Raw genomic sequence first — 16,318 nt, forward strand, 5'->3', positions numbered from 1 at the left:
TGGTCAGTCTAGGTTGTTCATATGTTTCCAGGAAATTGTCCATTTCTTCTACATTGTCCAGTTTGTTGCCATACAGTTGTTCATAATATCCTCTTATAATTTTTTTAATTTCTTCAGGATCTGCAGTTATGTCACCTTTTTCATTCATTATTTTGTTTATATGGGTCTTCTCTCTTTTTGATTTTGTCAGTCTAGCTAGGGGCTTGTCAATCTTGTTGATCTTCTCAAAGAACCAACTTTTGGTGATATTTATCCTTTCTATTGTTTTTTTGTTCTCTATGTCATTTATTTCTGCTTTAATCCTTGTTATTTCTTTTCTTGTACTTGGTTTAGGATTGGTTTGCTGTTCATTTTCTAGCTTCTTCAGTTGATCCATTAGTTCTTTGATTTTGGCTCTTTCTTCCTTTTTAATATATGCGTTTAGTGCTATAAATTTCCCCCTTAGCACTGCTTTTGCTGCATCCCATAGGTTTTGGTATGTTGTGTTCTCATTTTCATTCGTCTCTATATATTTAGCAATTTCTCTTGCTATTTCTTCTTTAACCCACTGATTGTTTAGGAGTGTGTTGTTTAACCTCCAGGTATTTGTGAATTTTCTAAGTCTCTGATGGTTATTGACTTCTAATTGTATTCCATTGTGGTCAGAGAATGTGCTTTGAATAATTTCAATCTTTTTAAATTTATTGAGGCTTGTTTTATGTCCCAGCATATGATCTATTCTGGAGAAAGTTCCGTGAGCACTAGAAAAGTATGTGTATCCTGTTGATTTGGGATGTAATGTCCTGTAGATGTCTGTTAAATCTAATTCATTTATCAGATTGTTTAGGTTTTCAATTTCCTTATTGGTCTTCTGTCTGGTTGATCTATCTATAGGAGAGAGTGATGTGTTGAAGTCTCCCACAATTATTGTGGAAACATCAATTGCTTCCTTTAGTTTTGCCAATGTTTCTCTCATGTATTTTGTGGCACCTTGATTGGGTGCATAGACATTTATGATTGTTATTTCTTCTTGCTGAATTGCCCCTTTTATTAGTATGTAGTGGCCTTCTTTGTCTCTCAAAACATCCCTGCATTTGAAGTCTATTTTATCTGAGATTAATATTGCTACACCTGCTTTCTTTTGGCTGTAGCTTGCATGAAATATTTTTTTCCATCCTTTCACTTTCAGTTTCTTTGTGTCCCTGTGTCTAAGATGAGTCTCTTGTATGCAACATATTGATGGTTCATTTTTTTTGATCCATTCTGCGAATCTATATCTTTTAATTGGGGAGTTTAATCCATTTACATTCAACGTTAAAACCGTGAAGGCATTTCTTGAATCGGCCATCTTATCCTTTGGATTATGTTTGCCATATTTTTCCCTCTCTCTATTAATATCCTTTATTGTACCTATACCGAATCTCTTTAGTACTGAACCTTTCTCCAAGTCTCTCTGTCCTGTCTTTGTTTCTCTGTCTGTAGGGCTCCCTTTAGTATCTCCAGTAGGGCAGGTCTCTTGTTAGCAAATTCTCTCAGCATTTCTTTGTCTGTGAAAAATTTAAGCTCTCCCTCAAATTTGAAGGAGAGCTTTGCTGGATAAAGTATTCTTGGCTGGAAATTCCTCTCACTCAGAATTTTAAATATATCGTGCCACTGCCTTCTCGCCTCCATGGTGGCTGCTGAGTAGTCACTACTTAGTCTTATGCTGTTTCCTTTGTATGTGGTGAATTGCTTTTCTCTTGCTGCTTTCAGAACTTGCTCCTTCTCTTCTATGTTTGACAGTGTGATCAGTATATGTCTCGGAGTGGGTTTTTTTGGATTTATTCTATTTGGAGTTCGCTGAGCATTTATGATTTGTGTATTTATGTTGTTTAGAAGATTTGGGAAGTTTTCCCCAACAATTTCTTTGAATACTCTTCCTAGACCTTTACCCTTTTCTTCCCCTTCTGGGACACCAATGAGTCTTATATTCGGACGTTTCATATTATCTATCATATCCCTGAGGTCCATTTCGAGTTTTTCAATTTTTTTCCCCATTCTTTCTTTTATGTTTTCATTTTCCATTCTGTCATCTTCCAGGTCACTGATTCGTTGTTCAACTTCCTCTAGTCTTGTACTATGAGTGTCCAGAATCTTTTTAATTTGGTCAACAGTTTCTTTAATTTCCATAAGATCATCCATTTTTTTATTTAGTCTTGCAATGTCTTCTTTATGCTCTTCTAGGGTCTTCTTGATTTCCTTCATATCCCGTACTAGGGTCTCATTGTTCATCTTTAGTTCTTTGAGTAGCTGCTCTAGGTGTGTCTCTTCTGGTCTTTTGATTTGGGTGCTTGGGCTTGGGTTATCCATATCGTCTGGTTTTTTCATATGCTTTATAATTTTCTGTTGTTTTGGCCTCGTGGCATTTGCTGACCTTGATAGGGTTCTTTTAGGGTTTGTAGACCAGTTGAAGTCCTTATCTCTAATTTATCAGATCTACAGCTTCGTGGAGTACACTTTCTCTAACTAACCAGCAGGTGGCGTCCACGAGCCACCTGTTCTCCACAAGCCAGATCTCCCCTGCTTAGCCTTTTTGGTGAGTGGGGGAGTGAGTCTTGTGGGGCCCAATTGGTGTCCCAAGCTTGCGTGTGTAGTTGGTGTTGCCTGCCCTGTATGTGGGGCGTGTTTCTGGGCAGTCGGGGAGGGGAGGTGGCCCTAACAATCAAATCTCCCTGATGATCCTAGAGTTTTAAAGCTACTGCAATAGTCTAATCCTTCAGTTCAGTCCTGCCACAGTTTGTCTCTGCCACTGACCCACAAGTCTTTGGTATTGGCGTATGGCTCCTGAGACTTGCAAGTGGGCCCCTCTTCCAGGCTGTGCACCCCGGGTCCTCTGTTGAGGGATGACTGTGCTATGTCGCAGGTGAGTGCCGTCCCCCCAGGGCAGTTCTGGGCTGCTGGGCTGTGTTGGGAGGCTCCCAGTCTGCTCAAATGATGGCTGAATGGGGCTCTGTTAATTCACACTGCTCCCCCTTCCCAGCTCTGGGACATTCAGCTGAGGTTGCAGGGAAGGCTAATGTCCACGCCCAGTTTTGTGGTGTGTGCCTGTTATTTGAAGCACTTCCGTCACACTGGGTTGTCTGGGGCAGCTCTGGGCTATGGGGCTGGCGATGGGCAGGAGTGTTTCCTGTCCACCAGGATGGTGGCTGTGAGCGGACACCCCCCTTTTCTTGGGAAGTTGTGTTGTTTAGTGAATTTTCTCAGCCACTGGATTATTGCCTTTTGTCTCAGAGCTCTCTTAGTTCTGCTCTTGACTTGACGTGCCCAAATTTCAATTCTTTGAAGCTTTCTGTATTGAGCTTCTTAGAGTAATTGTTTTAGAAAAAGCAAAAAGGATTTAAAAAAAAAAAAAACAAAAAAAAGGCCCTCCTCAGAGATCTAATGGGTTATTGAAATGCTAATAGACAAAGCAACCAGGGCCATTAAGGAAAAGTGCCCAGGGCAGAGAGATCAGCCTTGCTTCGGGATTTGCATATGCGCCTCAAGGCCTGATCTCCGCCCTTCCCCTTTCTGTGTTCACCAGAACTCCAAAAATCCTCTGCTTTTATTTTGGAGTTTTTCGTGTTGTTTTTTTTCTATGCCTGTCTCCTCTCTGCTGGGCTGGCTGCTCTCAGAGTCTCTGGTGTCTGGCCTCAGTCTATCTATGGTTGGAGTTTGAATCAGTAGAATGAGTTTCCGGTAAGAGCAGCCACTGCAATTCTCCCTTCTCCTTCCTGGAGCTGACAGCCCCTCCTCCCCCGGGACTGAGCCTGGCAGGGAGGGGCGCGGGTCCCCTGGCCGCAAAAACTTACAGATTTCGCTGATCTCAGCAGTTCCACGTTTTCATGAGTGTTGTATGAAGTATGCCCAAAGACAGATTGCTCTGTGGTGTCCAGTCCACGCAGTGCCTGGCTTTTTACCTACTTTCCTGGAGGAGTAACTAAAACATACAGCTCACCAGTCTGCCATCTTGCCCCGCCTCACATTCTTTCTTATGAATACAGTTTCACGTTATGTATCATCATGCATTCATGGAGTACTGCATTTCAATTAAATGATCATTTATAGTAAATTTATAATATGTAGATTTGCAGATGCTAGTTCTGAAAGGAACCTTAGAAGTCTCTATTCCAATCTACTGATGGTATGTGTGTATATATATGTGTGTGTGTATATATATATATATATGGGAACTTAGGTTTCAGATTTGAATGTGTATATATATTTATAAAATGGAATGATTTCTATATAATAATATACTTATTAAAAATGTCACAAGTTAAGTTGATATGCCTAACATTTTAATACCATGCAGTTTGGTATTCATTCATTCATTAGAGTACAAGGTAATACATTCTAGAGAGTCATTGTTGGCCTATTTTGCACCAGGGCTTATAATTTTACTAGGTATAACAATAATTGGAGATTATTAAGTAGAGAAATATATTTTGCAAATGTTAGGTTTTTGTATACTATCATTTGAAATCAAGAGGAGAGACATCTTCTTCCTTTTGGGCAATAGTGCCTTGACCTTACGTGCTCTACAGTAACACAAGAGGTTCCAGTTAATGAGTGATTTATGTAAGCTAAGGGTGGTAGTATAGGTAGCAAATAATATTGAATGTAGAGGAGTATGGGTTGTGGATTTCTCAGTTTTGATAAAGAAAAAATAAAATAAAACTAGGAATTGGGGAGTGCTTTGGAAGGCTAAATACATTTGAACCTGAGATACAAGTATCTAATCAGTCAGCAGGGTTTTCAGAAAATTATGGCTTGAATTCCTTGGAAAAAGTTTGCAAATCACAATTATACTGTATTTAGAATTGGAAGTTAATTGACCTGAAGTTTTATTTTGGGGTTGTTTGCTGCTAATTGCTTGACTTTACCCAACACAATGTCTAGGTTCTCCATAAGTTGGTGATTATAATTCTCAGTTTGTGCCCTTTTCCCCCTTCAGAATTATTAATGGCATCCCTTTCATTCTCAAGGCTGTCCTGATTTGGATCAGAAATTCTGTGGTTACCATACCCTATGTGTAATATCTGCCTCTGGGGTACTTAATGTAATGAAGGCTTATGAAATTTCCTTCTAAATTGGGTAACATTCTTTTCCCTAAGCTGGGAGATTTCTGTTTAATGGAATTGGGATGTCATTAAGGTAGCCTAGTGGAAGTCTGGGTGATCTCAAAGTTAAAGGTTTCATGGGCTAGAAAAAAGCCCTATGTTTTCTGTGCTTGACATAGCAACACAAGATAGGTAGACATTACTGGTTTTTCTGAGCAGAACCAAATTCTCGTTGTTTAAGGGTAACTTGCATTTGTGTATCATGTAATTGTTAAATTTTTCTGTACTCAGAGGCACTCAGTCCTGAGGGCAAATAAATCTCATTACAAGGCTGTAAGTATTTTACAGTTAGTATCTTTAATTTTAAGATAAGTGTTCTAGACAGTCTGTTTCTAGATTGGCATGCTAAGTTCCATAAGTAGGATTTTTCATATTCTTAACAGTGGGGTGAATATATTTAATTCCAACTTATTGGGGTGAAATTGCTTATTCCTTTAAGATGTTTTGCTTATTCCTTCCTTTTCCCCCCTCTGTTTGAATGTTAAACTTTTCTTCTTTTTGGAGAGACAAGTAAAATTCCTGCAGTGAACTATAGTTATAGAAGTTATTGGGAATTTTGAGAGAAATACACATCTCCATGTACAGTGTGTAATACAAAATATTCCTTGGACTCTGGTGCTTCATGTCACCATATAAATAATTTTTGCCACCATTACAACTTAAATTAGTTGGCAAGTTTGCAATTTTAGCACATTGGCAATGTGTTCCGTAGGTGAAGGAGTTGTCTCATTTTATAGTTCATTTAAAAAACATTCAAAATAAGACTATAGTTCTAAATTGAGTATCCTCAGTTTTTAAATTGAGAAACCATTGGAGTCCAGAGGGAGGAAGGAAATTTCCCATTTTCATACCATTGTTGACGTCTGGAGAAAAGGAGAATCTAATCTCTTAGATTAACACCCTGCCTGTGTGTTACTGTCACATCTTTATTTTCCAAAGTCGTATCTGATTAATCTTTACAGAAATATTGAAGAGGAGCAAAAGATAGGAAAAATAACATAAACATTACAATGCTTCATGAATTTTTATCACAATCTAAAGTAGGAGCTACTATTTTTGTTGGTATTTTGTTTAGAATGACTTGATCTGTAGCATATTGGCTTTGCTTCTTTTTAGTGCTCTTTACTGTAGAGTGCAGGGTGGCGGTTGGTTTTGCCTTGGCTTTTTTTTTCCTGGCATATAATATACATATGTAATTTTATTGAGATACATTCACATGCCATAGAAACATACAATGTGTACAGTCACTTTTTCACAGTGCATTCATCATATAGTTGTGCATGCATCACCACAGTCAATGTTTTGAACATTTTCATTACTCCAAGAAATAAAAGTAAGAATAAAAATAAAAATGAGAATAAAAAAGAACACTCAAAACAACTCGTACTCCATTCTTCCCCGATTTTTTAAAATTCATTTTTATTGAGATAATATTCACATACCATACAATCATCCATGGTGTACAATCAACTGTTCATAATACCATCATATAGTTGTGCATTCATCATGCCAGTCAGTTTTTGAACATTTTCCTTGCACCAGAAAGAATGAAAATAAGAATAAAAAATAAAAGTAAAAAAGAACACCCGAATCATCCCCCGCTCCATCCATCCCACCCTATTTTTCATTTAGTTTTTGTCCCCATTTTTCTACTCATCCATCCATATACTGGATGAACGGAGTGTGATCCACAAGGTTTTCACAATCTCACTGTCACCCCATGGAAGCTACATAGTCATACAATCGTCTTCAAGAATCAAGGCTACTGGGTTGCAGTTTGATACTTTCAGGTATTTCCCTCTAGCTATTCTAATACACTAAAACCTAAAAAGGGATATCTGTGCAGTGCATAAGAGTCCCCACCAGAGTGACTTCTCAACTCCATTTGAAATCTCTCAGCCACCGAAACTTTATTTTGTTTTATTTCTCTTCCCCCTTTTGGTCAAGAAGGCTTTCTCTATCCCACGATGCCGGGTCCAGGCTCATTCCCAGGAGTCATGTCCCACCTTGCCAGGGAGATTTACACCCCTAGGAGTCATGTCCCATGTACTGGGAAGGACAGTGAGTTTACCTGCAGTGTTGGCTTAGAGAGAGAGGCCACATCTGGGCAACGAAAGAAGTTCTTTGGGGGCAACTCTTAGGCACAATTTTAAGTAGGCTTAGCCTCTCCTTTGCTGTAACAAGGTTCATAAGACCAAGCCCCAAGGTTGAGGGCTTGGCCTACTAGTAGTAGTCCCCAATGCTTGCAAGAATATCAGGAATTCCCTGGTTGGGGAAGTTTAATGTTTCCAGTTTTTCCCCAGTCCCTCAAGGGGGCTTTGCAAATAGATTTTATTCTGTGCCCAAATTACTATGGGATGTATCGGGGTTTTATGCTTACCTGTACAAACCAACCATCTCAGCCCCTATTCAAGGTTCCATGTAATTTTGGTGTTTGAGTAAACTGACCACACAAGTTACATGATGTAGCATGCTACAGAAAATATAGATTTTCCACCAAGTAAACGTCTGTTCCTGTGGTCTCACATGGAAGTCGAAGTTTTAAAACACGGTCAATATCATCCTTTTCTCTTTAGTATGGTTTACCTTAGTCCTAACCAAGTCCATTTGTTCATATCTGTAATTAAAGTCTGATCTTTTTTTCAGCTCCTTTACATTTTGCTTTATGGGGTAATGCTGACATTCATAGCTGCCAAATTCTGGCTCTGAGTCTCAGGTATCACACGGATACCCAAAGTTCCAGGGATCGACCAGGTTATACACAAACAGCTCATCATCATTTCAGAATTTAGAAATAACCATTACCATACTCATGAATAGATGTTACTGCTGTAAGAGCTTACAATCTAGGAACCCTTACAATAAGCCTTCCCCTGATAACCTGTGCTCTCAGATTCAGTTCTCAGAGTTTGCACATTATAGTTGGTCCATATTAGTGAGGCATTATAATGTTTGTCTTTTTGATTCTGGCTTATTTCACTCAACATTCTGTCCTCAAGGTCCATTCACCTAATTGCATACCTGACAACTTCATTTCTTTTTGCCACCGCTCAGTATTGTACATATACACCACAGTTCACCATTCCTTTTATTGGTCAATGTACCCTTAGGTCACCTCCATTCATTGTGAATCATGAATACTGCCACCATAAACACCAGTGTGCAATGTCCATTCATGTCCCTACTCTCACTTCTTCCAAGAATATACCTAATAATGGGGTTGCAGGCCCATATGGCAACCCCATAGTTAACTTCCTGTGGAACCAATGCATTGCCTTCCAGATGGGCTGCCCCATTCTACTTCCCTACCAACAGCGAATAGGTACATCCCTCTCTCCACATTTTCTCTAGCATTTGTATTCCTGTTTATTTTTTAAATGCTTTTATTCACTATGCATTCCATTCTAAGTAAACAATCAATGATTCCTGGTATAAGCACATAATTATGCATTCACTACCACAATCTCTATGAGGACACTTCCATTTCTTCCACAAAGAAAGAGAAAAAGGAGAAAAAAAATGAAGAATAAAAATATAAAAGAGAGTGAAACACAATGAGAAGGCCAGACAACACCACGACCACCAAGAAACCCATATCGCTCCCTTATAACTCCCTCTTATAGACATTTAGCTTTGGTATATTGCGTTTGTTAGAATTAATGGAAGCACCTTACAATGTTACTGTTAACTATAGACTCTAGTTTGCATTGATTGTGTTTTTCCCCCTATACCATACAATTTTCAGCAACACCTTGGAATGTTGACATTCATTTTTTCTCCCTCATTTAAAAACATTCTTGTATTTGTACATTTAATCACACCATCATTGGCCACTCTAGGTTTTGCTAATGTATACAATCCAAGTCTTTATCTTCTGTCTTTCCTTCTGGTGTCAAACATGCCCCTAGCCTTCCTCTTTCAATCGTACTCACAATCATCTCCGTTCAGAGTGCTTACAATATTGTGCTACCATCACACAGTGTTATGCTATCCATTTCTGGATCTATAAAATCCTGTTGAACCTTATGTACTCCTTCAGCATCAAAAAAATGCCCATTCTGTAACTACTTTCTATCTCCTGATAACCTGTGTTCTCAACTTTAACCCTCAAATTTCATTCATTGATGTTAGTTCATATTAGTGGGTCCATAGAGTACCTGTCCTTTTGTTTCTGGCTAATTTCATTCAATGTAATGTCTGCTCTGTCATATTGTCTTTTCGATTTTATATGTTGTATATTATTTTTATTTTTCTCTCTCTCTTTTTACCCTTACTGATAGTCTTCATTTCTACTCTCTTCTCCAAACCACTCTTATCTGCTTGTAGTGCTCCCGTTAGTATTTCTTGTAGAGCAGATTTCTTGTTCACAAACTCTCTCAGAGTCTGTTTGTTTAAAATATTTTAAACTCTCCCTCATTTTTGTAGACAGCATATAGATGGGTCCTGTTTTGTAATCCATTCTGTCAGTCTGTGTCTTTTTATTGGGGAGTTTAATCCATTAGCTTTTAGTGTTACTACTGTAAGGACAGTACTTCTACCATTTTGTCTTTTGGATTTTATATGTCATGTCTTAATTTTTCCTCTCTTTTTATCCTTCCTTATAATCTTCATTTCTACACTCTTCTCCAAGCCTGGCTTTTCCTATCAGCCTGTAGCACTCCCTTTAATATTTTTTGTAGCTCCAGTCTCTTATTCACAAACTCTTTCAGTATCTGTTTGTCTGAAAATATTTTAATCTCTCCCTCATTTTTGAAGACCGTTTTACCAGATATAGAATTCTTGGTTGGCAGTTCTTCTCTTTCAGTATCTTAAATATATCATACCACTGTCTTCTCGCCTCTATGGTTTCTGCGGAGAAATCTGTACGTAGTCTTATCAAGCTTCCCTTGTATGTGATGGATTGCTTTTCTCTTGCTGCTTTTAGAATTCTCTCTTTGTCTTTTGACATTGGACAATCTGATCAGTAAGTGTCTTGGAGTAGGTCTATTGGGGTCTATTCTGTTTGGGGTGTACTGTACTTCTTGAATAGGTAATTTTCTGTCTTTATAAGAATTGGGAAATTTTCTTCTATTATTCTTTCTGCCCCCTTTCCCCTCTCTTCTCCCTCTGGGACACCCATAACACATATATTTCTGTGTTTCATGTTATCATGCAGCTCCCTAAGACCCTGCTCGTATTTTTCCATTCTTTTCACCATCTGTTCTTTTGTGTGTATGAATTCAAATGTCTGGTCTTCCAATTCACTGATCCTTTCTTCTGTCTGTTGAAATCTGTTGTGTCCCTTGATTGTTTTTTTCATCTCCTCCATTAGGCCCTTCATTCCCATTAGTTCTGCCATTTGTTTTTTTAAGTCAATGAATTCTTCTTTATGGTCATCCAGTGTCTTCCTCATATCCTTCATCTCTTTTGCCGTATCTTCCCTCAGTTCATTGACTTGATTTTTGTATTCATTTAGGAGATTTGTTTGAACATCTTTAGTTAGTTCTTCCTTCAGTTTCTTGAATTGATTTAGAATTAGTTGCCTCAACTGCTGTATCTTGGTTGAACTATTAGTTTGTTCCTTTGGCTGATACATATTTTCATGTTTCCTAGTATGGCTCGTTATTTTGAGCTGTCTAGGCATCTGACTTTCTTGATTAGTTTATTCTGGAGCTCATTTTCTCTCTTTTACCTAGGATTTTCTTGTTGGTTGGCTTTGTTCTCTAACCTTTGGTGTTTAGTTCATCTTATTCTAGGCCTCTAACTTAGGTTCTATTTAATTGATCAGAGTTTTTCACCTCTTGCTTTTCTGTTTCTTGCCCTGCCTCTGTGTAGCCTTTTTGTGTGAGGGTCTCCTTGGATATGGTCAACCCCAGTCAGGTTTTCCCAGTCCAGAAAGCCCAGGTCTCAGGAGAAGGGTATGGAGTTTCCTTGAGAATGAGACCCTCCTGTGAGGCCTTTAGACTCTGTGCTTTTCCTCTCCTGTCCAGTAGGTGGCGCTTGCCAGCCCGCAGCTCCCCCACCAGTGTGAGGAGGTGTGGAGCCTTTAGTTCTCCTGGTGACTCTGACCCTGTTGGGGGCGTGGCTGACTGAAGTTGGTTTCTGAATTCCAGCTCCTGGAGTCTGAATTCCCCAAATGAGGGCCGCCACTGAAGCTGGGCCACACCCCCCCTTTTCTTGGGAAGTTATGGTCTCTAGCGAATTTTCTCTGCCACTAGACTTATTGCTTTGTCTCTCAGAGTGAGCCATTCTTAGCTCTGCTCTCACCTGGGCCCAGATTGTAAGTTTTTGAGGCTTTCTGTAATGGGCTTCTTAGATTATTAGAATAGTTATTTTTTAAAAAAGGGAAAAAGATTAAAAAAAAAAAAGGACGAAGTATAGACTATTCATAGTCCTTGCAGTTCTGGTGGGCTATTGAGATGCAGAAGGACAAGGAGTTAAAGGCAATGAAGGATAATCAAGAAGCCAGGAAAACCAGCTTTTCAGAGAAGGGCCCACGCCCCCTGGGTTTGCATATGTACCTGTTCTGTTGGAGCCCAGCCTTTCTTCCTATGATGTTTAACCCAACTCCAAAAGTCTCTGTTTTTATTTATTTATTTTTGCTGTTTTTGCTAGTCCTGTCTCCTCTTCCCAGGCTGACTGCTCCCAGATTCTCTAGTGTCTGGTCTCAGTTTATCTGTGGTTGAAGTTTTTGTTCAGCAGTCTGAGTTTGTTAATTAGTGCTGCAACTGCAGTTTTTCCCTCCTGGTTCCCAGCACTGACGGCCCCTCCACCCTCAGGATTATGCCTGTCAGGGAGGGGCGCGGGCCCCCTGGCTGCGAGAACTTACAGATTTCGCTGATCTCAGCTGCTCCACGCATTCGTGAGTGTTGTATAAAGTGTGTCCAAACTCAAATACCTCTGTGGTGTCTGGTCCACGCAGTTCCTGGTTATCTACCAACTGCCCCAGAGGAGTAACTAAAACACACACCTCACCACTCTGTCATCTTGCCCTGCCCGTCCCCCTCATTTTTGTTAGACACTTTTGCCAGATATAGAATTCTTGTTTGGCAGTTTTTCTCTTTTAGTATCTTAAATATATCATGCTACTGCCTTCACGTCTCCATGGTTTCTACTGAGAAGTCTGCACATAGTCTTATCAAGCTTCCTTTGTATGTGATGGATTGCTTTTCTCTTGCTGCTTTCAGAATTCTTTGTCTTTGACAGTTGATAATCTATGTGTCTTGGAGTAGATGTATTCAGATCTATTCTGTTTGGGGTACACTGTGCTTCTCGGATCTTCAATTCTATGTCTTTCATACGAGATGGGAAATTTTCAGTGATTATTTCCTCCATTATTCTTTCTGTCCCTTTTTCCTTCTCTTCTGGGACATCCATGCCATGTATATACATGCACTTCGTGTCATTATTCAGTTCTCTGTGACCCTGCACATTTTTCCCATTCTATTCCCTATATGATCTTTTATGTAGATTTCAGATGTTCTGTCTTCTAGTTCCTGAATCCTTTCTTCTGCCTCTTCAAATCTGCTTCTGTATGTCTCCATCGTGTTTTTCATATCTTCTTGGTGCCTTTCATTCTCATAAATTCTGTCAATTATTTTTTCAAACTTTCAAGTTTTTCCTTATGTTCGCCCAGTGTCGTCTTTATATCCTTCATCTCTTTTTCCATAACTTCCCTCAACTTGTTCATTTTGAATTGATTTAGCATATTTGTTTGAAGATCTTTAATTAGTTGTTTCAACTCCTGTATCTCATTTGAAGTGTAAGTTTATTCCTTGACTGGGCCATATCTTAGTTTTTTTGTAGTGTGATTCGTAATTTTTTGTTGTCTAGGCATCTGGTTTCCTTAATTAACAAAATCAGATTTTCCCAGACCAGAGGGGCCTGGTCTCAGGAAGAGGGAGTAATCAGTGTCAGGTTTCCCTGAGGTTGAGACCCAGAGAGTTGTCAGACTTTCCTGTGAGGCCTCTAGACTCTGTGCTTTTCCTATCCTGCCCAGCAGGTGGTGCTTCTCAGCCTGCAGCTCCCGACAGGTGTAATGAGGTGCATTGCCTTTAATTCTCAGTAGACCCTGTCCCTGCCAGGGCTGAGAGTGTCAGAAGTCAAGCTTAAGCTCTTTCTGTGTTTTTTTTTCCCCCCAGGCCCTAGGGTCTGAGTTTTCTAAGGGAGGGCAGCCACTTGGACTGGGCCCCACATCCCCCTTTTCTTAGGGAAGATAAGCCCTTTAGGGATTTATTTCCCACATTTCACTTCTTCGTTTGACTCTCCGACTGTGTTAACTCCACCCTTGCCTGGGTCAGCACTGACAATTGAAAATGCCTGAGGCTTTCTCTAATGAGCTACTTAGAATTAGAGGGAAAAAACAGAAAAAGAAAGAAGTCCCTTTTTCAGAGCCAGTCCTCAGTCCCATAGTTACCATTCAAGAACTGGATTTGGTGCCCGGTTTTGTGTGCCCTTTTCTTGGGACACAGCCCTTTTCTAGTATTCTGAGCTCAGCTGATTTGATTCCAAAAGCCTGTGTTTTTATTTATTTATGTATTTTTTTTTTTCCATCAGCCCTGCCTGCTCTCTGCTTGGAGAAACCTCTGGGTTCCTTTCCTTCTTGTTTTGGGTTTATCTGTGTTCGTAGCTTATATTCAGTAGTCCAGATTTGTTAATTAAAACTGCAATTGGAACTTGGTTGAGCTACCTTCCCTTCCTCCTTCTTAGTAGACTGTTTCTTTTTCCCACAGTGATGTTTTCCAACTCAGCCCGCCATGGCAATTGGGGAGAGGCACCAGCTCTGCAGTGGGGGAGCTTTACTTACAGTTCTATGCTGTGATCTCAGCCGTTCCACCCATTCCAGACTGTTGTGCAATGTTTGTCTGGTCACAGTTGTCCCCCAACAGTTGTTCTAGATTATTTACTAGTTGTTCCTGGCTATATGCTAGTTGTTCCAGAGGACTAACTAAATTCCACACCTCCCTATGCTGCCATCTTGCCCCGCCTCCTGGCATATATATTTTAGTAAACTTTTTTTTTAATCTGTCTCATACTTTGAAACATGTTTTTCTTAAAGGCTTAATCCAGGAAACACACACACATGCCAAACAAACTAATTTAATAGTTAATTTAGGAAAAGAGAGCAATTATAATTTGACTCTTCAGGACCCCCTCACTTTGTCTTTGTCAAATTCTCATATCTCTCCTCCTTCAAGATGGACTGTGGTGAAGAGATCAAGGATAAAATGCAAGATTTTCAACTGTTAATTGCCAAATTTTCTTCAGCTACAGTATATCTTTCAAAAAGTTCTTTTGTCATTTGCTTTTCCAGTTTGGAAATAACCTGCTTTGCTGATTCCTCTGAATATTGTTTTGACCATGACTGGCTTTACTAGCACTTTTAGCTTGGTACACTGAATTGGAGCCCAAATCAGAGAGATTGGTGATTATTTCCAGTGTGGAGTAATCTATGTCCACTCTTTCCTCACTACGGGGAAGATGGTCAATGACATCTATCGAAAGCCAATGTCCCAGGCACTCTGCTTGGCACTTTCTTAACTTGCTCAAAGTCATAAATTTACAAGATGCAGATTCAAATTTAGGTCTCTCTCACTCTAGAGCCCGCCGCTCCACTGCATTGTCAGTTGCTGAGTATAGTTCAAAATTTTAGAAATATTTTGTCACTCTGGCTGTAAAAGAATTTTGTACAATATGCAAAATAAAAATAAAAATAATCTTCCAAATGCTTCGTTTGAATTTAAAATGTCTTAAAAGAACTTGAAGTAATTTTGCTCATCACTCCACTACCCATTTCTTACTCTCCTGAGCTCTGTTTCTTTTCTCTTATAGCTACTCGATCATCCTTTCCTGTACAACAGATTATTCAGTCTTTCAACTATCTTTCCACTCTTTTGAATGTGTGTGCTCTCATATATGTACACTCTAACCTTTCAGCTATCTTTCCACTCTTTTGAATGTGTGTTCTCATATATATATACACGTCTTGGAGAATAGGAGGAGGCCAGAGGTATGTATGAGCAAGTATGATTCTGTTTATTCTTGACAGGTGAATGGAAGAAAGAGTAGTACTAATATCCATAGATAAGTTCCTTAAATCATATGTTAAACTGCTATTAAAAGTTCACTTTTTTTTTCCATTGAATCAAGCACTAGCCACTAGTTACAGTTAGAATTTTTTTGCCTTCTAAAAGTTAACCAAATAAAAAAGTCAAACTAGGTCCCAGTGGTTATGTTCAGATGTAGATTGTTCAGGTGACCAGGAACTCTTTCATTTGTTTGCTTTAGCTTTTAGTTCTTGGTTATATCTCCAAAGAAGAAAGGGCTGAGAGGCTCCTGCTGCCTCCAGTAAAAAAATTAACAGCAGACAGATTCCAGCTTTTCAGAATAATAACAAGTGATTATCTTGAACAAATAAACCCTGTAGCCATCAAAACAGTAGACTGAGCTGTGCTGAGTTTTTTGCAGGTCTGGCCATGTCGGCAAATCCAGCACACACCAATCCCCACTTCATGATTGCAGCCCCCCAAAAAACTGTTTTGGGACCTGCTGGGTAGTTGTACAGAGGCCTCAATTTCAAAGGCAGCATCAGCTCCACTTTAACGAGGACCCTGTGGTAGGTGGCCAGCAGGCCTCGGACGCTGGCGGTGGACATCGCCACCATGGGATGATCATGGATAGCTGGTGGGGAGAGTTGTGGTGTCCTCCTCCCTGGCTGACAACGAAGGGCAGCTCATCACGTTCCTCTGTCACAGAGCCTCGCGACCTACTCTTTCCCAGGGTGTGCTTCCTGAGACACGAGACACGGCCTTCCCCCTGACAGCGGCCTCCAGGAGGAGTCACGACGAGAGGTGTGGAAGGGATTGCCTCTGGCCTTGGCTTTTTTTTCCCTGCAGTTTTATTGAGATATAGCCACTTAACCATACAGTCATCCAAAGTGTATATCATATAATTGTGCATTCATCATCACAATCAAATTTGGAACATTTTCATTACTCCAAAAAAAGTAATAAAAGTAAAAAAGAACACTTAAAACATCCCATCCCCACACCCACCCTTTTATTCATTTGCTTTTTTGTCCCCATTTTTCCATTTTTTCTAGTCATCTGTCTATACACTGGATAAAAGGAGTGTGAGCCACAGGGTTTTCACAATCACATGGTCACACCATATAAGCTATATAGTTACACAGTCATTTTCAAGAATCAAGGCTGCTGGAT

General features: G+C 39.7%; 1 protein-coding gene and 1 pseudogene across 2 annotated transcripts in view; one reads left to right on the forward strand and one right to left on the reverse strand.

Moving 5' to 3' along the window:
- Positions 1-16,318, forward strand: part of NPTN (neuroplastin) — a 96,316-nt gene that overhangs the window by 32,830 nt on the left and 47,168 nt on the right. The gene's annotated exons all lie outside the window — the stretch shown is intronic.
- LOC119531800 lies at positions 15,370-15,753 on the reverse strand (annotated as a pseudogene).

The sequence above is a fragment of the Choloepus didactylus genome, chromosome 4, assembly GCF_015220235.1.
Source record: "Choloepus didactylus isolate mChoDid1 chromosome 4, mChoDid1.pri, whole genome shotgun sequence".
Classification (NCBI taxonomy): Eukaryota; Metazoa; Chordata; class Mammalia; order Pilosa; family Megalonychidae; genus Choloepus; species Choloepus didactylus.